The 19,589-nt window shown below is 39.9% G+C and overlaps 1 non-coding gene across 1 annotated transcript; it reads left to right on the top strand.

The window, feature by feature from the left end:
* Window positions 1-10,346: 10,346 nt before the first annotated feature.
* Window positions 10,347-10,421, top strand: Trnas-cga. Its single transcript has one exon. It is a non-coding gene; the product is annotated as a tRNA-Ser (tRNA).
* Window positions 10,422-19,589: the final 9,168 nt, after the last annotated feature.

The following is a 19,589-nucleotide window of genomic DNA, read 5'->3' on the forward strand; positions in this document are numbered from 1 at the left end:
ACTTCTCTTTCTTTTTTGTGCTAGGCAGGAGTTCTGGAAAGATTTTGTAGAATAACTTTATTATAGCTTTTGTTTAGTTTGGGTTCTTCACAAATCCGTTAATGGATGACAAGAGAAGATGATCTGCCTTCACTTACGTCCCACGTGCACTACACAAGACTCACTCAGTATTTGGGTCAACATTTGTAAAACTCTAATTCCTCTCTCTCAGTCCACACCCTATGGGGAGAGAGGGAGGGCTTTAGTTTTAGCGAATCAAAATTTACGAAGTAAATAAGTATTTTTTATTTATCCGTAAGCATTTTCCACGCAAAAATTAGAACATGGATTTTCTTGAACTACGGCGCCAACTACCTAGAATCAAAACAAATGTTAAAGACAAAACGTACGTAGTTTTCTATGTAGAATCTGATTCTGCAATAAAAAATGGGGATTCCCATTTGACATTTTAAAGTTGCCTCCCGCCACGCCCCCAGGTGTTGGGGTGGCGGACTAATTTTAGCTCCAGCAGATGTTCCCCTCGAAAATAATCCACTTTGGATTCTACACATTTTTTCGTGAAGCTTATTTTTCGAGTTATTCTGGTTTGTCAACTTAAAATTTACACCCTGTATATAGACGTACTTTGCGCATCTAGTACAAAGTAGCTGTACGTCTTATAATCTATGCTATAAGTCGGTATCTTCCATGTCAGCAGTGACTCGGTTATTTAAACAAAGACCAATTACGTGTGGATAAACGTAAGGACATAACAAGAAGGTATACTGCATGGGGGCTTAATTATTTAGTTTGAAAATATTTTATGGTAGCTGTTTGTCCGATTACGCTGTTTCGTAAACGGTTGGCCCTGACTAGTATTATTACGCTATCTGACTGCATGGAACAACAACAAAGAATGAAATGGAAATTTCCTGTTAACACAATTAATTAATTAAGTCTCCAGCAACTATAAAACCTACGAAAGCAAAGCACAAGTATAACTGTTCTGTATGTGGAAGTATGACTCAACGCACATCTGGCACGGTTCTTCTTCAACAAGACAAGAATTTTTAAATACCAATTTTACTGACGTGATAAAAGAAAATTAGAAATACTATAATTGCGTAAGGAAAGCAGAATTAAACTCTAATACAAGAACAAAAGCTAGATGCTTTGTTGACTGAACCTGTAATGACGCATTATTCAGGACATTGAAATAATGAAAAAAAGGGAAACGGAGTTTGTTACCTCATTTATATTGATGAAAATCACTCTAATCCTTACAATATATCTCCACACCGACTCTCTACTACCACATCTCAACAAGACTCTTCAGTATCACATCTCAGCAAGCACTGCCTACTAGCACGTCTCAACAAACACTCTCTGCTACGAGTTCTTAACAGGCACTGACTATTACGAGTCCTCGACAGGCACTGACTACTACGAGCTCTCCCCAAGCACTGACTACTACGAGTCCTCGACAGGCACTGACTACCACGAGCTCTCAACAGGCACTGTGTAGGCGGCTTAATAATACTCTTTGGCGCAATCTCTGGCGCAGTGGCTCAGTGTAGCCACCTTTCATATGCCCCTCCTCCACAGGCCAGAATTTGATGGTATTTTTGCCAGCATTGGTGGTGAAAATACCAGCAAATTCGTCCACAAAAATACAGATAAAAATAAAAGATAATATTAATACCCAAATATCACATAATTAGTTAAAATTTTGGCTTTGCACTGACCTTTCAGTAACCTAATATATAAAATACAGTAGGCAATACAAATTCTTTCATACATGTGGCTTTACATAATAGTTTACACAATACACAAAAAATCAGTTTATACAAATGTTCACATAAAATGCTTTCAATGATTAGTTCCAGTAGTAGCACCCAGCTATGGTCAACAGGTGCAAACACCAACAAGTGACATCATTTTAGTAAAAGCAGTTTCATCAGTGGCACCCAGTAAAGTTGAGCAGGTACACACAGCAACAAGTGACATTATTTCAGTAGAAGCAGTTCATCAGTGGCACCCAGTAAAGTTGAGCAGGTACACACAGCAACAAGTCACATTTCTCAGCAGAAGCAGTTCCATTAGTGGCACCCAGCAATGTTGAGCAGGTGCAGACACCAACAAGTGACATTATCTCAGTAGAAACAGTTCCATCTGTTGCACCTAGTAGTGTTGAGCAGGTACACACAGCAACAAGTCACATTATTTCAGTAGAAGCAGTTCATCAGTGACACCCAGTAAAGTTGGGCAGGTGCAGACACCGACAAGTGACATCATTTCCATAGAAGTAGCTCCATCTGTGCACCCAATAATGTTGAGCAGGTGCAGACACCAACAAGTGACATCATTTCAGCAGAAGCAGTTCATCAGTGGCACCCAGCAATGTTGAGCAGGTGCAGACACCGACAAGTGACATCATTTCCATAGAAGTAGCTCCATCTGGGCACCCAGTAATGTTGAGCAGGTGCAGACACCAACAAGTGACATCATTTCAGCAGAAGCAGTTCATCAGTGGCACCCAGCAATGTTGAGCAGGTGCAGACACCAACAAGTGACATCATTTCAGTAGAAGCAGTTCCATCTGTGGCACCCAGTAAAGTTGAGCAGGTACACACAGCAACAAGTCATATTTCCCAGCAGAAGCAGTTCCATTAGTGGCACCCAGCAATGTTGAATAGGTGCAGACACCAACAAGTGACATTATCTCAGTACAAACAGTTCCATCTGTGGCACCCAGCAATGTTGAGGAGGTGCAGACACCAACAAGTGACATCATTTCAGTAGAAACAGTCCATCAGTGGCACCCAGCAATGTTGAGCAGGTGCAGACACCAACAAGTGACATCATTTCAGTAGAATCAGTCCATTAGTGGCACCTAGCAATGATGAGCAGGTCCAGAGAGCAGTCTATAATATTCACTATCACTAATCACACTGTTCATCAGCAGAAATTAAACATGTCCTAGTGGGACCAATCATGTAGAAAAAGTACAAGTAACAGTCCATAATATTTACTATCACTGATCACACAGTTCATCAGCAGAAATTAAACATTTCTAAGTGTCACACATCATGTTGAAAAGTGCAGGTAACAGTCCATAATATTCACCATCACTAATCAGACAGTTCAGGCATGAACAATAGTTTGAATACACATACAAATGCTTTCACACACTAAACATATAAATTCTAATAAACACAAAAATGATATCAGATAATTGTCGTATTAACTATTACAAATACACAAATACCAGTAAACCTATAATATTTATGGGTGTCAGTGCAAGCCACTACAAACAAATAAAATAATATTTAGGAGATAGGTGGGTAGGATTAGTAAAGGAAAACACACAGAACACACTCACTCATCTTTCATCCACATTAAGTACTACTGTGCAATTGAATAGTGTTAACTGTGTAAATGCAATTCTGTCAAAATTTGATGTTCATCATGTGTATCAAGTAGTAGTGGCAGCAATGTATAACAGTCAATAATAGTTAAGTCAACGTCATAGTCATCATGTCAAGACCAATGTATGCCAAGCCAGATCAAAATGTACGGTTGCTGAACAACTGTCAGTGAGCCAAGATATGCAATTACTTCCTCTCTCCAAAAAAAGTATATACCGCTTAGCGATTTAACAAAGTGTGTGTAGACAATCTTCCTTCCACTTTAGTATTCTAGTCTGCTATCTTCCTTGTTCCATATAGACCAACAAAAAAAATTATGCACCTCACTTACTTCACCTCTTATACACCAAAACTCCAATAATCATTAGCATCACATAATCTCAATACTTCAATAATACCTCTTTCGTCGATACATATAAACCTTATCATTAATAGCATTTACCTTACCTCTTGTCCACCAAAACTCCAATAATCATCAACTTCACATAATCTCAATAATACCTCAATAATACTTCTTCAATACGTCGATACATATAAACCTTATTACCAATATCATTTCACTTCCATAACAACTCTTTCCTCTGGTCAGTCTCCTCGAACAAGTACAGATAAAATCCTAATGCAAACCTCATCATCCCATACAATCCGAAGACACACTGTCAACACACAACCTCTGTGTAATCCATCTGACCCAAATCTTCTACTCATTATGAATTATAAACAAAGAAATGCATACATGACCTCTAACAGACTTAGTTCGAATAACTCTCAGTAATTAAGTACGATTACGTAGTGTGAATGATCATAATATTTCACAGTGTGTACACCACTTCAAGAATTATGGCAAACAGAAGCAAACATGTGGAGTATTTCTTGTGTCAAGTGTCACTTCCTATTTCAATTGCTCACGAAAAATGCAGTGTAATAACTGTCAATGGTCTAAACCTAGTTTCGGTATGTCATGTCGTTAGCTTCCTTCCTATTAGCATAAATTTATACAGCTTCCATAAAACCTCAGCTCATGTGACTTCTATGAAGTTTCTTGTACTAATGTCGTTCGTCGAATTATAGCAGTTCATTTTCTTATCTTAAAATATAAGGCACTGAGCGTAAGCAAAACAAGCAATAGCGAGTAAATATACCAGTAGAGAACAGAATGTCAACAAGTGGATGCAGCACAATCCTTACAACGAGGCTCTACCAAGCGAACAATCTATAATTAATCCAATAGTGTGACCTAAAATCTCTGTTTGTACACAGTATATCAGCATTTCTATACACCAAATTAAAGAGCAGTTATGACAACAACAGATATGTATAAATATGCAATCCATACGCATAGCAGCAAACAGGTCATTAGCATCATATCAGCATAAGCAAATAAGTGTTCATATGTCATCTTAATAAGTAAACATGAAGGCGCAAGCAGATAAATCACAAAGTATAACTTACATACATATCAGCACAACTAATCAGGTGACAATTATAATTTAAATAAATAAGCACAGCAGGCACATAATTAAAAAATATGACATCAGTGAAAAAGCAGTGCAGTCAAGCGATGCATAATATATACAAATAACAATCCTGTTCATTAATAAAACATTGACAAAAATCAGCAAATGTACGCAAGCACGTCGCTTCACACGTAAATTCATAGAACATGAAATTAGCACAAAGTATGAATCATGTAATTGCGAGCAGCAAATTACGTCTAAAGTACGTACCTAAGTGGAAATATGTTACCTGAAAAATGAACTCAATTAATAGTTACCTTTTTTTTAGTTTATTAGTTTCTTCTTCGAATTACATTCTTTCTGAAATTTTCTCGATAGCAAGTCCTCTTAACGTCGGAGACACACAGAATTTACCTGAAGTTCTTAAATATTTTATACAACCGTATCCTGAAAAATACTGAACGTTAATAACATAATTCATCAAGTCACTATTTAGCTTTATACTGAATTTAATCTGAGAAATTAGACTTTGTATTTGTTTACGGCTGTCAGTGCATTCGCACTGAGCGCTCGATCAGCTGTAGGCGCGTGACGTAGGAAGCAATTGTTTGCGGTCAACGACTGCCTTGTGCGGCGCGCAGATTTGACTGTTGCTTTGAGTATGTGCCGCCGCCAAAACACAGCGCGGTATCCTTGTACTCTCCGCATGTTTACATGTAGCTGTTAGTTTCTCACAAGTATGTCATTCTACAAAAATTTTTCAAAAGTATATCATTCCAAAAAAATTTTGGAAACTACGAACCTCACGTTTTGTGGTAGGAACAGCATAATTACGAATAGCGTCTAGTTTTTTTTTTTTTTTTTTTTTTTTTTTTTGGATCAGGCAGAATACCTTCTGTAGAAATAATGTGACCGAGAAATTTCACCTGAGAACGACCAAATTCAGATTTTTCTAAGTTCACTGTAATGCCAACTCTTGCAAAAATACGTAATAATGAATCCAAAATTTTGTTGTGCTCACTCCAAGAATGTTTAGCAATAAGAATATCGTCAACATAAGAAGTAATATTGTCACGAAGATAAACAGGTAAAATTTCGTTTAAACTACAAATGAATGCTGCTGAAGATACAGTAAGTCCAAACGGTAATTTCCGAAATCACTTTTGGGTAAATAGTCATATCCGGTTATTGTTTATCTACTGTCTAGATAGATTGATAGTCGAAGAGTTGTTTTGACAGATGCAAAGAATAGTAAAACAGTAGGCAGCGGTGCAGAAAACTAAAAGGGAAATAGCACCACTACAGCTCGGGGCCCTATGCTCGCTTCGGCACATATTCACTTAGAGTAGTGAATCCCCTGAGGGCTTTAATAGCCGCACATAATTTCCAGTTTGTGACTTAGTGGCCAATTTGGTGGAAGTGCGTACGTAAATTGATCTAACCATGCACATGGATGTATGTCATTCTTAGAATTGCGGAAGATCTTAAATTTCCGAACAGTCAAAAAGTGTTTATAGTCAAAGTTTTCGCCTCGTGGCGACAAAGACCTACCGCGTCTGTCCCAGTCACAATGACGATTATTGTTAAATTCACGCGCCTGGCGCTCTCTTGTTGCATCCCGTAAATGAAACAAATTATTTTCTTCAAAGCCCTCTGCTATCTGTGATTCTAGATTTCTTCTGCTGTCTTTTCCTACGATTTCGCCTTCAATTTGTTTGACTTGCTTTTTTAATGCCTCAAATTCCCTTTTCACGCGTTCATTAAATTTTCCCTGATTTTCAACATGCTTATTTATGTTCTGATACTCTTCGGTTTCTGCAAATGGTAATGGAGCTGTATCATCCGAATCTCTGTCCCCATGTAAACTAAGATTTGTCAATTTATCTGAAATCTCCTCAACTCTTTCCGATAAGTCACCTATTTGTTCTTTCTGTTTATTTACGTCTTCCGTAAGTGTCGTGACTCGGGTTTCAGTATTGACACACTTGGTAGTTAACTGTTCATATTGTTGTGTTAGATTATTTAATCTGTCATTTGGTACGGATTCCTCGATTCTCTCAAATATTTCTTCCTTATCTTTTGCACGTTGTAAATTTAACTCTGAAAATTTCTGTACTATCACGCGATCTCTTTCTTCCTGTTCTCTATCCTGTTCCCTTTGTCTAATCTCTACTGCAATTAATCTATTATTGTGAGCATTCAAAATCGGTTGTACTTCTTCTCTGATTTCTTTCTTTAATTCATCTTTCACGTTTTTGAAACATGTCCCTATTCGTGAGTCTAACCGTGTTTCCATTGTTTCCATCTGTGTTTTTAATTCAGATCGAAACTGTGCTTCCATTGTTCCCATATCAGTTTTTAATTCAGGTCCCAAAGTTCCCATCTCGGTTTTAATTGTTCCTATTTGTGATCCCAGTGAGTCTAACCGTGTTTCCATTGTTCCCTTTTGTGAGTCTAACCGAGATCCCAAATTTAATATTGCACTCATCAACTGCTCCATATCTTCTGTCGTTAATCTCGGATTCTGTGAATTTTCTGATTGAGAAAAATTTTGAAATGGTTCCGGACTATTTTCCCGACTTATTACATTGTTTTCCACTTCATTATTCATGATACTGTTTTCCTCTGTTGGCGAGTTCGCCATGTTAACAATTTCGTCATTCTCACTATTCATCATTTTCGCCTTCTTCATCGATCGCGTAATCATTTACAAAACATACAAAACTCGTCACTGTACGAAAATTACACACAATGACTCCTTATCTTTAACAATACCATTCACACGAGATGTTTCCCTCAAACACGATTAACGAACAATTGAAATAATTGCACTAGATTGTCAAACGCGTATACAAGACAACAAAATTAAATTATGAAATACCATTAGAAGAATGACAATTACCAAATCTACACATGCAATATAGACTACAATTACTAAACTACAAATTACTACAACAATACTACTGTCTACTATTTTTACGATCAGAAGATTCCAAGGGACGATCCGAAGCAGCGGTCGCCACGTGCATGGGGGCTTAATTATTTAGTTTGAAAATATTTTTTGGTAGCTGTTTGTCCGATTACGCTGTTTCGTAAACGGTTGGCCCTGACTAGTATTATTACGCTATCTGACTGCATGGAACAACAACAAAGAATGAAATGAAAATTTCCTGTTAACACAATTAATTAATTAAGTCCCCAGCAACTATAAAACCTACGAAACCAAAGCACAAGTATAACTGTTCTGTATGTGGAAGTATGACTCAACGCACATCTGGCACGGTTCTTCTTCAACAAGACAAGAATTTTTAAATACCAATTTTACTGACGTGATAAAAGAAAATTAGAAATACTATAATTGCGTAAGGAAAGCAGAATTAAACTCTAATACAAGAACACAAGCCAGATGCTTTGTTGACTGAACCTGTAATGACGCATTATTCAGGACATTGAAATAATGAAAAAAAGGGAAACGGAGTTTGTTACCTCATTTATATTGATGAAAATCACTCTAATCCTTACAATATATCTCCACACCGACTCTCTACTACCACATCTCAACAAGACTCTTCAGTATCACATCTCAGCAAGCACTGCCTACTAGCACGTCTCAACAAACACTCTCTGCTACGAGTTCTTAACAGGCACTGACTATTACGAGTCCTCGACAGGCACTGACTACTACGAGCTCTCCCCAAGCACTGACTACTACGAGTCCTCGACAGGCACTGACTACCACGAGCTCTCAACAGGCACTGTGTAGGCGGCTTAATAATACTCTTTGGCGCAATCTCTGGCGCAGTGGCTCAGTGTAGCCACCTTTCAATACTTCTGTAATATACATTACAGAAGTACATTACAATAGCTGCAGATGGTTACATACATCTGTTAGCAAATGACGGTACTAATCGATTACACATCATTTCCATGGTTACTAGCTGGGAATCCATAATATCATTGATTAATGGCGGAACGTACATCGTCTTCTTGGTTACCAAGCTGGCGTCCTACCGATCGTCTTGGTACATTTGCGTTTACCAGAGGGCCCTGCGGAGGGCAGCCAACGTTTAAATGAAGCCTGTCATTGGATAATGACTGTTTTTCTATTTCGTCGCTTTTATCGTGTATTTCTTCTTTATAAAGTAAAAATATCCTTCATTGTTTTCTGAAATACCGAACTCCTAATAGTTATACATCTAATACATGTTCTCCACACAATATAATCTAATGTCACCATCATTGGCTACCAATGAGTTATGCCAAAGACAAGGGGTGAGGCTTTCGCTATTTAACTACCGGCAGTCGAGCCGTATTCAGTAGTGGTCTCCACGCCAACACGGACGAGCCTGTTCCACGTCAGCCATTCCTACTGTCACCGAGCATAAATAATGCTGCGCCGTTTTACTAAATTGTTGTATATTAATGTCAATTTGGCGTAACTAAAACAATATGTTTCATTCCTCTTCACAAAATGTAGATCTGGTGATGGTCTACATCGTAGATCGAAACCAGTGATCTAAAAAGTAGCAACTTACATGCAAGCACAACTGTGTTTACTAAATAGGTTAAGATACATCTTAATTTGTGAACTGTGGAGTTTACCATGTTGTAAAGGCACAAATTCACCATTTACTGATAGTGTCTTAATTACGTTAACTGAATACTCTAACTCTAGAAGCTATAGGCTCCCAACATGCAACACACTAGGAAATGGAGAATGCACATTTAACACAGGTGGTAATGTGTCCACTTGAACGGAACATTGCACACACGACGTCTTGGAATGAAATTTTACACACTCTAGCACTCTCAGCCACATGCTTTCCAGATGATACTGCTATGTTCAGAATATCAGCCTCAAGTTTAATATTTAACACATCGTTTGCTGTAATTATCGCATTTTTCTAGAGTGAAATTTTCACTCTACAGCGGAGTGTGTGCTGATATGAAACTTCCTGGCAGATTAAAACCGTGTGCCGGACCGAGACTCGAACTCGGGACCTTTGGTTTTCGCGGTCAAGTGCTCTACCAACTGAGCTACCCAAGCACGACTTACGCCCCGTCCTTACAGCTTTAATTCCGCCAGTACCTCGTCTCCTACCTTCCAAACTTCACAGAAGCTCTCCTGCGAACCTTGCAGAACTAGCAATCCTGGAAGAAAGGATACTGCGGAGACATGGCTTAGCCACAGCCTGTAACTCGGGACCTTTGCCTTTCGCGGGCAAGTGCTCTATCCGAGTTCGAGTCTCGGTCCGGCAGACAGTTTTAATCTGCCAGGTAGTTTCATATCACCGCACACTCCACTGTAGAGTGAAAATTTCATTCTAGAAACAACCCCCAGGCTGTGACTAAGGCATGTCTCTTCCTTTCTTCCAGGAGGGCTAGTTCTGCAAGGTTCTCGTAGGAGAGCTTCTGTGAAGTTTGGAAGGTAGAAGACGAGGTACTGGCGGAATTAAAGCAGTGAGGAGGGGGCGTGAGTCGTGCTTGGGTAGCTCAGTTGGTAGAGCACTTGCCCGCGAAAGGCAAAGGTCCCGAGTTCGAGTCTCGGTCCGAAACACAGTTTTAATCTGCCAGGAAGTTTCATCGCATTTTTCGTTCGAAAGATAATATCCACAGTCAGTGCTCCTTACACAAATCATAAATATATATTTGGAGAACAACAGAGCGTGTGTCGTTCATGGTTCATCCTGTTAATGCCAATGCTACAAACCTCCGCCGCAATGAAAACATACTGTTTCGTCACCATTACCGATGTAAAAGTACCCCACTTCACTTAGCTCATCTGGTTGCTGCTTAGTAGTATGGGGCCACTCATTAAATGTTACTAATCTAGCATCCTGCGTGCCGTAATTAGGCCACACTGGTCCTGGCATGATATCGGCTAAACTGTACTGAGGTGTTAGTTCTGTAAAGGAATTTGGATGTATTTCTATTCTGTGCAGGTGTTCCTCCTAAGCCTATATCAATACCCATGATGGTTACATGACCATTATCGATCTGCATCTGCAGTGAACTGGAATCACAGTGCACACTACTACAATACGTGCATTGGAACGATCTATAGGCGTGGTACGAAGATCGAACTCTGGTCGTGATTTTACAGTGCTGCAATTGCTAACGGCTGGAGGAATTGTGATTTGCTATTAGTTCACGTCTTCTGGGTTTGTGGAATTGTGCTTAAGGTAAAACTCATGTTCAACAAATACAAATTCCTATTTCATTCTTCATATTTTCTAACTAAATTTAGTTTTTCGGTGCTACCATCTTCCAGTGACAGGAGCGAGTTGGGTGTGAAAGTGGGCTCGCCTTTATTTACGTTTTCAGAGCTTTGTGTGTAAGTGTTTATGGTAAAAAACCCATCGTCAACAAATAAGAATTTCCAGTGCGTCATTTGTATTTAATACCCGAATGTTGATTTTCAATTGTTTATAGAGAAGAATGCTATCTACTCGTTTCAGTATTCCATGGAGAATGATATACAACCTCAAATCAAAGTTACCAATGTGAGGACTGGTGAGCCAGTCCTTAAATGACTATTTGGAAGCTAGTAATACAAAAATAGCTGCAGAGCGGAAGTACGAGGTGGTCGGGAGCGTGGGGGAGAGGGATTTGGGGATGCTTCATACAAAATTTGCAGAAGTGCAGGGGGACGTGTGGGGATGCTGAAGTTAGTGAAATATGATAACCATGGGAACTGCAGTTGAGTTTCACTCCCACCAATGCAGAGGACCTGGGAGGAGCTTGGGGCTTGGGCTGCTTCATACAAAATTTGCAGAAGTGCAGGGGGACATGTGGGGATACTGACGTTAGTGAAATATGATAACCATGGGAACTGCACTTGAGTTTCACTCCCACCAATGCAAAGGACCTGGGAGGCACTTGGGGTGGGGGGTGTTTCATTGAGAATTTGCAGAAGTGGAGGGGGGGGGGGGTGGGGTAGACCTTGGCAGGTGGCAGGATGTCATGATTCGTGGAATGACCTTGCAGGTATGAAAGTGCTGATGCTGATGTCAGTGAATTGTGACATGCGCAGTTATCTCAGCTGTAATATGACGCCAAAGGTCATTTGAAGGTTGGCTCGTTCTCTCCTTGCTCTACTACTTACAATCACCTAGGTATGAAAATCTGTTGGGATATGAAATTAAATTACCACCGAGGCTCAGTCGTAGGTAAAGCAGGTTGCAGACTCGATTCATTAGTGCAGTAATCGAAAAATATCATCAGTCTGCAAATGAGAGATCTTAAAAAATACTCCTGCGATCAGTCCTAGAATATTGCTCAGATGAGTGGAACTCACGCCAACTAGGGCTATGAAGGGTTATTGAGCTCTTACAAAGAAAAGCAGACCGTGTGGTCACAGGTTTATCTGACCCATCGGAGGACGTCACAGAGATGCTGAGAAACCGGAACTGACAGACGCTTCAAGATGGATGCAAACTACTCCGCGATAGCCTACTTAAAAAGTTTAAGCAGCCATTACTAGCTTAAGAATCTAGTAACATACTACAATCCCTACCTATTGCTCCCGCAGGGACCGCGAAAATAAGATTAGACTAATTACAGCGCACACAGTGACATTTAAGCAATATTTGTTCGCGCACTCCATACGTGATTGAAACGGGAAGAAGCCCTAATTAGTGGCACAATGGGAGTACCCTCTGCCATATACTTCACAGTATTGTGTGGAGTATAGATGCATATGTAGATTTAAACTGCGAATGAAAGATAGCTTCCTGGCGGCGGCCGACACTCAACGATCGCTGATGGAAGGGAGGAGCACTGAAGTATGTCGTATTTAAAAGCCGACAGCCAAGAACTACGCTCTGAAAGTAAGTTTGGATCGAATTGTTGTACTGGAATATAAGAAAATCACTAAACTGTTATTGGCTGTTCGATTTCCCACTTTCAGCATAGATACAGAATGTAATAGAAAAGATAACACTAGGTACCATAGTCTATGAACATTAGCACGACGAACTTCTAACAACATGATCACGTGTGTTGGACTTGCCTGCTATCTGGTGAATGTGTAAGTAGGCTGTTTAGGGTTTTATGTTGGTAACGCCACGTAGTGCTCTGAATGAAAATCGCTGACTGCGCTGTGTGTAGTCTGTGGCTGGTTGGACTTATTGTTGGAATATTCGCTTGTGCAGTGTTGGGCAGTTTGATGGGAACAGCGCGTAGCGTTGCGCAGTTGGATGTGAGCCGCCAGCAGTGGTGGATGTGGAGAGAGAGGTGCCAGAGTTTTGAGAGGTAACTAAAAGCGGACGATCTGGACGTGTGTCCGCCAGAAAAAAGAAATTTGTAAAGATGGATGTATAAATGATGACTCTTGAACATTATTAAGGTAAATACATTGTTTGTTCTCTATCAAACTCTTTCATTTGCTAACTATGCCTATCAGTAGTTTGTGCCTTCAGTAGTTAGAACCTTTTATTTAGCTGGCAGTATTGGTGCTCATTGTATTGCAGTAGTTCGAGTAACGAAGATTTTTGTGAGGTAAGTGATTCATGAAAGGTATAGGTTATTGTTAGTCAGGGCCATTCTTTTGTAGGGATAATTGAAAGTCAGATTGCGTTGCGCTAAAAATATTGTGTGTCAGTTTTGTGGTGGTGGTTAGTGTTTAACGTCCCGTCGACAACGAGGTCATTAGAGACGGAGCGCAAGCTCGGGTTAGGGAAGGATTGGGAAGGAAATCGGCCGTGCCCTTTCAAAGGAACCATCCCGGCATTTGCCTGAAACGATTTAGGGAAATCACGGAAAACCTAAATCAGGATGGCCGGAGACGGGATTGAACCGTCGTCCTCCCGAATGCGAGTCCAGTGTGCTAACCACTGCGCCACCTCGCTCGGTGTGTCAGTTTAGTGATGATCAGAATAAGTAAAGAGAAAACTGCCTCAGTACGTTGAGTTTTGCTCATCTGTTTGAAAATCAAATAACGTAGAAGTTTACCAGCACAGTCATTCATAATTTTTCAAAGGGAACGTTTCAAATGATACGTCTTTGCCATCAGGCAAACTGGATGTTCCGACTGCTTTATATAGTTCCCCATCTCGAAATGCCATCCTACACCCAATATAGAGTTTTCTGGTACATACAGATGACGCAAGTAGGTGGCAGTCTCACTGGTTGTGGCAACAACAGAATAATTTGGTTAATGTTAGGGCGAGTCATTGCTATTTTGGCGAGTTTCACAAAATTTAAATACGTTGATAACATTTTTTCCATTATTTCTAGGAACAGAGGAGGCGTATCACTCAGGCCATTATAAATAGAGAGTCGTATGGCGTTGTAGGCTGGAAGGCCACGAAGGGAGTAGGTTCAGCCTCTGGTTCAGAAAGAAATTTGTTTATACGTGTGCAATGGTGCCTACCCACGCAGTGTATGAGATTTATCTCTTACATGTGTATGTTGAGTGCAGGCGACAGTAACGGGTGTCTACATTGTGGTGTTATGTTTGAATTCAACGTAGTTTCGGCAGGAGAGTTGAAACTTGTTGTAGCCACACAGTCTAATCCTCTGGAATGGTTCAACGCGCTTAGCGTCCCCATCCAGCAGACGAAAACCATCAACAAACCTATATACTCTCACAACATGTGACATTGCAGTGAGGTTTTGAATTTCATCCAGGACAATGGCGCAAATTTCTGTTAGAAACACTCCTTTTCACAATGCTCTTCTTACTCCAAAAGTGCTCAGTATACTTGTGCTGTATATTGCGTTTGAGATTTTAGTTCTAAACGAGAAGTTAAACTTTCAAACCGCTGTAGGAATAACACCACTGGTCAAAATTATGTCAAATTGCAACGGAATATAATCAGAGAAGGGGGAAAACGTATGGCAGAAGAAAAATAAAGATGGCGCTGTAAGCATCGTAATTTAATAGTGGTCGACTACAAATGACAAATAAATCATACAACAATGCCTAAGGTGTACGTTTGACGTTAAACAAACTGTACTACTCAGTGTGCATAGGTGTACAGGTGTGATACTGTTAGTTACGTAAGCCCACCCACTACGGCAAGGTCATATCACATCGGATGGGAACAATCGGTTTTTAATTGTCCTGAGGCCAAAAACCGTATAAAAAGCGTCAGTCAAAGTCGAATCGGATTATTAATTTCCGTGTGACTAGCACCAAACATGTTCAGTATACTGTCCACCGCTTTTTGCAACAAGTTGAATCGAGGAACAGCCTGTTCCACAATTGATCGTAGTGTTTCCAGGGTCACGTTTAGAATGTGTTGCGCAGTGCGTGCCTTAAATGCAGCTAAGTTTGCAATTGGAACACTGAACACAATATCTTTCAGATAGCCCCACAGCCAGAAATTACACGGATTAAGATCAGGTGAATGGGACGGCCAGGCTGTAGAGAAATGGCGGCTGATAATGCTAGCATTTCCGAAGTGACGCTTCATCAGCTGCTTAACTGGATTTGCAATGTGCGGAGGTGCCCCATCTTGCATAAAAATGATCCCATCCACACATCCACGCTGTTGGAGAGCTGGATTGACGTGGCTGCGCAAAAGACACTCATAGCGCTTACTAATGACGGTACAGGTAACAGGTCCTGAGCACCTGTCTCTTCGAAAAAATATGGGTGTATGATAAATGATGCCGTAAACCTGCACCACACAGTGACCTTTTCAGAATGAAGTGGTACTGGTTGATCTGCGTGTAGATTTTCCGTTGTACATATTGGACAATTCTGTGTATTGACATATCCTGCCAGATGGAAGTGGGCTTCATCTGTCCACAAAATCTTCCACGGGCAATCATTGTACTCTTCCAAGCAAGCAAGAAACTCTAAAGCAAAGTTCTCTCTTGCTTGCAGGTCAACAGGAAGCAACTCGTGCACATGGGTAATTTTGATTCGATAGCAAAGAAGGATGTTTCGTAGGATTTTACGCATCGTGCTCACGGGTATGTCCAACGTTCGGGCAATTCTCCGTGCTCTACACGTTTGCACACCACCACTCGTCTTCTCCTGCACTGCTGTGGCCAATGCTTTCACTGACGTCGAATCAATTCGTTTCCTCCAACTACCAGGTTGCAAATCAAAAGAACCCGTATTTTCGAATTTCCGGATCATTTTCTCCAGACCCATGGCAGTCATCGGACCAACGCCTTTTTTTTCAAACCCTTCAGTCTCTGGAACTTCTGCAGAGCGACTGTGCACAGTCATCATTCTTGTAATACAGCTTTACAAGCAGAGCGCGATCCTGCATTGACACAGTCATGGCGAACGTCGCAGATGCGAAAGGAGGAAAAGCCGTGTACTCGTCTTGTTTAACGAACTTCAATGGGTCGTGCGCATGGCAAGTGTTTTCATTTACGTATTCTGACACATACAGCGCCATCTATTTATCAATTTTCACGCTATTTTTTTCTTCTGCCATCCGTTTTCCCCCTTCTCCGATAATATTCCGTTGCAATTTGTCATTCTGATCGTGGTGTTATTTCTACAGCGTTTTGAAAGTTTAATTATAATCACCCTATATATATGTATAAAGATTTGATTCTGGCACGTTGCAGTAAATTAGAAACACGCACATGGGTAGCAATGAGACTGTGAGTAATTGTTTACCATTATATTTGGTATAATGTTTGAGCGAAGCAAAAAAAGACACCCTAACCACTCAATGGTTTTTTCCGATTTTTATACCCAAAGGAAAATAGACAAATAAGGTTCAAATTTAGATTGCTCTAAGCACTATGGGACTTAACATCTAAGGTCATCAGTCCCCTAGACTTAAAACTACTTAAACCTAACTAACCTAAGGACATCACACATCCATGCCCCGAGGCAGAATTCGAACCTGCGACCGTAGCAGCACCGCGGTTCCGGACTGAAGCGCCTAGAACCGCTCGGTCGCAACGGCCGGCGACAAAAAAGGTATGAAACTGAAAAAGTGTAATTGCTTGCAAGTAATTAGAGTAATGAATAAAACTTAATTATTGATTTGAGAGTGATTTGAAATATTTGAGGAACAGCTGCTGCTAGCTGTGTAAATGAAGTGTAAAAAAATATAAATTGAAATTTCTTTGCTTTTTCTTGATCTACATACTCTTAATAATATTGAAATACCGATTAATTTTTAACTATATTATTTCATGCTTTCTGAAGATTCTTGGAAATTATATAAAATGTTCAAATGTGTGTGAAATCTTATGGGACTTAACTGCTAAGGTCATCAGTCCCTAAGTTTTCACACTACTTAACCTAAATTATCCTAAGGACAAACACAAACCCCCATGCCCGAGGGAGGACTCGAATCTCCGCCGGGATCAGCTGCACAGTCCATGACTGCAGCGCCTCAAACCACTCGGCTAACCCCGCGCGGCTGGAAATAATAGATTTGAAAGAATTAATCAAATGTTTCGTGAAATGATTCGTCTAAAAGTATGGAATGAAACAGAGTAGATAAAAATTTGATGTGTGTTTGAATTACAGTAGAAATCATTTACAGCAAATGAGATGTCGATTAAGAATTTAATGTTTAACTTAGCATCTTAGAACTTTAAAAAGCATGAGATGATATTTCTCTAATGGAATGTCAGTAATCTCCATGCGTGGCTAAAGTATAAGCATCTTAGCTGCCAGATGCGATTTTGAGCATCATTCAAAGGCATGTCAAATGTTTCTCTAATCTATCTTATGTCTTAGTTTTAGGTAAATAATTTCAGAAAATATTTGATCGATCATTTTTCCATTTTTTCGTATTGTTTCCATTTTTCGGTCACCTTGTAAATTAACTTCTTGTCTGCTTCTCTCTGAGAGAATCTTCCTAAACCTGTGTACCAAACTTCTCAAAAACGATTACCAAACAAACCAATTCCCAACTTAAACTCGTCTACTGTGCAAAACTCTACCTATAATGAGTTATAAAACGGTTTAATGTTATTTGCTCAAAACTGTCTACAAACGGAAGCTAACTGTTTCTATAAAAGTGCAGTGTTACCCTGAAAGTAACCTGACGTCTGATATAAATGCGCAACCGAACTTACAAAGAAATTCCTGGCCCTAAACTCTATTTTCACTTACCTCGAGTCTTGACAAACAATTTTTTGCAAATTTCTCGAAAGCAGCGCACAGCAACCAGCAGCAAAGCAACATTAAAAACTACAACTGAAAATTCCGTACCACGATGCGCAATGTGCGTACATACATAATAAACTGGATAAAGAGGGTAATTTTAACTGGTAAGAAATAACTTCTGCCAAAATTCAGATGAAACTCTGTATTGAAAAGTAATGTTTTAAAAATAAACTGAATGTTCACCTGACTTTAAGAAATCACTTTAAGCAAGAGGAATCTCATTTTCTTATCAGAGCACTCCATATAACAAATCTGCTATCTGAGCTCCGTTCCTACAATCTCAATTACACAAAACAATGCTACACACTTTCTTGCTTACTCCAATCTATCAACTTTCCAGAAAAATTCACAAATAAGCTCATTAGCTTCTCTCTCCATTATTACATCAAATCTATTCTTCGCGATACGTCTGCTGTTCAATACTGCTCGACTTAGAATGTGTGTAGCGTTGCTTGCTCTCTCTCAGGTTGAGGTAGAAGCGGTGTAGCAACAAAAAGATATTGTAGCAATAGTCGATTACTTAACTATATGGTTTTCCCCTGTGTGACCTATGCATATCGTTATTTACGTAGTAAACAGAATTTACAAAGTGACCAAAATAACACGCACGCCTCATAACCTGTCGTACTCAATAATTACCCTTTCAATTTCTTCATCAATATAATGGAAGGAAAAGTGTCATCACCACTTTTCCACCTAGTCGTCAGTTCTTCGTACATTTTATACAATAGTTGTGAACTTTCTCACACCTTAAATTGAACATTTGTTCCCACCCATTGTTTCAATCACTTCATTCACTTCCTTTTTCGATTAAACCTAACATATTTGCCGAGAAATACGTGATTCAGAGTTTGGCCTAATGAGACTTCACATTCATTCCCGTTTCGATTGTGTTCATCTAATTACACACCTGTTATGCTGGTACCCGGTGGGCAACTAAATGCACTAAAATCAGCATACTTAATACCTGTCCATATTTGTGCTTAATGAATAACTAGTTTCGACTGTAATATATTCTAAGTCCAAAAATAATGTTTGCAGGGAGCTGCCGGGCTTCGTCACTGGCAGTTATTTTGAGTGGCAGATGAAAACGAATAAAATATTAGGCTCAAAATATGTCAAGTAATTTGAGATATGTAAACCATCTCTACAGTGGCATCATCTTTATAGTGCTGCATGCGAAATGGCAGCGGGAAAACGAGTTTGCGTCAGAATCGTGCGACGAGGATGGAAGCGTGTCGTATCGTTGCCTCGAGGGATTTAACGCTGAAGAAGCCGAAGGCCTATCATCGATTGCCAATGTGATGGAGCAGTTGTCCATATAGACACGCCATGTTCCGGCAAATTGAAGAACATAAAAACACCGCGAGACCTTATTGCACAGCAGAGAATACTTGCTCTAGAAATAAACAGTTAAATAGTGTAAAAAAAATAACATGATACAATAAGCGGAAAGTAGAAGACCATCGCCTCATACTGGAGAGTAACAGGGTTATCTTCAGATGATTTGAAATCTTCTCAGGAACACCGGAGCAGATTACAACACTTAACACTTGTAACAACTTTAAGAACGTAACACGGGTGGCCCAGCCCACAGATATCACCTCATATGTCGCGGAGAACAGG

This window comes from Schistocerca piceifrons, chromosome X, assembly GCF_021461385.2.
Source record: "Schistocerca piceifrons isolate TAMUIC-IGC-003096 chromosome X, iqSchPice1.1, whole genome shotgun sequence".
Taxonomy (NCBI): Eukaryota; Metazoa; Arthropoda; class Insecta; order Orthoptera; family Acrididae; genus Schistocerca; species Schistocerca piceifrons.